The following is a 4,053-nucleotide window of genomic DNA, read 5'->3' on the forward strand; positions in this document are numbered from 1 at the left end:
CAGTGATATAAGAGGCAGGAGGCAGGAATGAGGATTATTTTGTTATTATAAAATACTTTGTACAACCCATGAAGTAGTATATAGTATTTGAAAATGGACTTGCATTAGTTGTAGATGCATATTGCAAATCTAGGGAAAACACTAAGACAAGTAAAAAAAATAAGAAGAAAAGTATTTTTTTTTTTAAATAGAAGTTGTCTTAGTGCACTTGGGCTGCCATAACAAAATACCTCAGACTGCATAATTTATAAATAATAAAAATTTATTTTTCAGAGTTCTGGAGGCTGGGAAGTCCAAGATCAAGGCAATAGCACATTTGGTCTCTGTAAGGGCTCACTTTCTGTTTCCAAGGTAAGTACTTACTTGCTGTGTCCTTGCATGGTAGAAAAGATGAATAGTCCTCTCTCACCTATTTCATTAAAGCACAAATCCATTCATGAGAGTTCCACCATTATGACTTAATCACCCTCTAAGCACCTCACTTCTTATCATATTGGTGATTACATTTCAACATGTGAATTTTCAGGGAACATATTCAGACCGCAGCAGAAATATGCTGACTATTTATTTTTTGGTCATATAAAATGTTCAATTAAAACCACAAAAGACAGAGAAAGAGTGGGAGACAAAATAGAGAAACAAATAACAAGGCAGCAAATAGAAAAACAGTAACAGATACGGTAGATATTACTCTATGTCAATAATCATTTTGAATGCCAATGGTCTAAATACACCAATTAAGACAGAGACTCTGCAAAGTAAAAGAAACCATCAGGGTAAACAGACATCCTAAAGAGTGAAAGAAAATGTTTACAACTTATACATCTAATAAAAGTCTAATGTCTAGAATTTATAAGGAACTTAAACAAATCGGCAAGCAAAAAACAACCCCATTAAAAATGGGCAAAGGACATGAACAGATACTTCTCAAAAGACACCTGCACAGGCAACAAGCATAGGAAAAAATACTAAATATCAATAATCAAATCAAAACCACGATGAGATACCATCTTACACCAGTCAGAATGACTACTAATAAAAGGGAAAAATAACAGATGCTGGGGAGGCTGTGGAGAAAAGAGAATGCTTATACACTGCTGGTTAGAGCATAAATTAGTTTAGCCACTGTGGAAAACTGACTGGAGATTTATCAAAGAACTTAAAGCAGAACTACCATTCAACCCAGCAATTCCATTACTGGGTGTATACCTAAAGCGATAGAAATAATTCTACCACGAAGACACATGCAGATATATGTTCATTGCAGCACTATTCACAATAGCAAATATATGGAATCAGCCTAGATGCCCATCAATGATAGACTGGATAAAAAAAAAATGTGGCACATATACACTATGGAATACCACAGAGTCATAAAAAAGAATTCAGTCAATGTCCTTCACAGCAACATGGATAGAGCTGGAGGCCATCATCCTAAGCAAATTAACACAGGAACAGAGAACCAAATACTTCACGTTCTCACTTATCAGTGGGAGCTAAACATTGAGTACACATGGACACAAAGAAGGGAACAACAGACATCTGGGGCCTTAAGGGTGGAGGCTGGGAGGAGGGTGATTGAAAAGTGGGTATTCTGCTTATTACCTGGTGACAAAATGTCCTGTACACCAAACTCCCGTGACATGCAATTTACCCATGTAATAATAAACATTCATATGTACCCCTTGAACCTATAATAAAAGGTGGAAGGAAAAAAATAAAAGAGATTGTCAGAGTAGATAAAAAACAAACCAGACCCAACTATATGTAGTCCACAAGAAATCCATTCTAAATATCAAGATGCATCTAGATTAAAATTAAAGGGATAGAGAAACATATACCATACTAACACTTGGCAAAAACACCCCCATAATATCTATATTAATTTCAGACAGAACAGACTTGAAGGACAAGGAAAGTTACCACAGATAAAGAAGGACATTACATAAGGAAAAAGGAGTCAATTCTCCAAGAAGACATGACAATTCTGACCATATGCACCTAACAACAGAGCATAGAAATATGTGAGGGAAGAACTGACAGGACTGCAAGGAGAAACAGATGAATCCACTTCTACAGTTGAAGACTTCAACACTCATTGATCAGGAATTGGCAGACTGAACAGGCAGAAAATCAGTAAGAACATAGTCAAACTCAACATCATCAATCAACTGGATATAATGGACATCTATAGACTACTTCATCCAATAACAGAAAACTAAAGATTCTTCTCAAACTCACTTGGAACATTCACCAAGATACCACATTTTGGGTCATGAAACACGCCTTAACAAATTTAAAGAATAGACATCATATACTGTCTGCTCTCAGACAAACAATAGAATTAAACTACAAATCAATAAAAGAAAGATAGCTGGAAACCATCAAAATACCTGGAGATTGAACAATACACTTCTAAGTAACATCTAATGCAAAGAAGAAATGTAGAGAAATTAAACAATAGTTTGAACTAATGAAAAAGAACGTACAACTAATCAAAATCTGTGGGATGTAGCAAAAGCAGTGATTAGAGGGAAATTTATAACATTGAATGAACTGAAGTTATTATTGGCCTCTACATTAAAAAAGAAGAAATATTGAAGATCAGTGATCTAAGTCTCCTCTTTAGGAAAGTAGAAAAAAGAGTAAATTAAATCCAAAGTAAACAGAAGAAAGTAAATAATAAAAATTAGAACAGATCTCAATGAAACTGAAAACAGGAAATCAGTAGAGAAAATCAGCAAAATCAAAAGTTGGTTATTTCAAGGTAGGTGAAACTCATAAGTCTCCAGCCAGGCTAAGAAAAAAGAGAGAAGGCACAAATTACTAATATGAAAAATGAAAGGGGTGACATCACTAATGTCCTTTTACGGATATTGAAAGGATCATAAATGAATATTATGAAAAACTCTATGGTCACAAATCTGATAACCTAGGTGAAATGGAACAAGTCCTTGAAATGCGCATTCTGTCAAAACTCATTCAAGAAGAAATAGACAATCTGTGCTGGGACATGGTGGCTCATGCATGTAATCCCAGCACTTTGGGAGGCTGAGGTGGGAGAATATGTTGAGGCCAGGAATTTGAGACCAGCCTGGGCAACATAGTGAGACCCTGTCTCTACAAAACATAAAAAAGTTGATGGATGTGTTGTTGTGTGCCTGTTGTCCCGGTTACTTAGGAGGTAGAGGTGGGAGAATTGCTTGAGCACAGGATGTCAAGGCTGCAGTGAGCAGTGATGGCACCACTGTACTCCAGCATGGGTGACAGAGTGACACCCTGTCTCAGGAAAAACAAAAACAAACAAACAAACAAAAAACAACAACAACAACAAGACAATCTGAACAGGTCTATCTGTATTAAAGAAACCAAATCAATAATTAATAACCTTTTAAAACAGGAAGCATCAGGCCCAGATAGGTTCACTGGTGAATTCTACCAAATATTCAAGAAAGAAATTATATCAATATTCTACAGTTTCTTCCAGAAAATAGAAGCAGAGAGAATACTTCCTAACTTATCCTATGAGGCCAGCATTACCCTAACACTAAATCACACAAACCTATTATAAGAAAAGAAAACTATGGGACCAATATCTCTCATGAACATAGATGCAAAATTCTTCAACAAAATACAAGCAAGTAGAATCTAAGAATGTAAACAAAGAATTATACGCCAAGACCAAGAAGGATTTATCCCAGGTATGCAAGGCTAGTTTAATATTCGAAACTCATTTAGATATATAATTTATCACATCAACAGGCTAAAGAAGAAAAATCACATGATTATATCAATAGATGCAGAAACCACATTTGACAAAATACAACACCCATGATAAAAAACTCTCAGTGGCCGCCTGTAATCCCAGCACTTTGGGAGGCTGAAGAGGACGGATCACGAGGTCAGGAGTTTGAGACCAGCCTGGCCAATATGGTGAAACCCCGTTACTACTAAAAATACAAAAATTAGCCAGGTGTGGTGGCACAAGCCTGTAGTCCCAGCTACTTGGGAGGCTGAGACAGAAGAATCGCTTGAACCTGAGAGGCAGGGGTT

At 36.2% G+C, this 4,053-nt stretch overlaps 1 long non-coding RNA gene across 1 annotated transcript in view; it reads left to right on the forward strand.

The window, feature by feature from the left end:
* The first annotated feature begins 271 nt into the window (after positions 1-271).
* The window catches only part of LOC108301069, a 7,176-nt gene continuing 3,394 nt past the window's right edge, over positions 272-4,053 (forward strand). Inside the window, exon 1 of the long non-coding RNA XR_001823722.2 lies at positions 272-351. This is a non-coding gene — a long non-coding RNA (uncharacterized LOC108301069). The remainder of the gene's footprint in view (positions 352-4,053) is intronic.

Source organism: Cebus imitator, unplaced genomic scaffold (assembly GCF_001604975.1).
Source record: "Cebus imitator isolate Cc_AM_T3 unplaced genomic scaffold, Cebus_imitator-1.0 Scaffold31, whole genome shotgun sequence".
Taxonomy (NCBI): Eukaryota; Metazoa; Chordata; class Mammalia; order Primates; family Cebidae; genus Cebus; species Cebus imitator.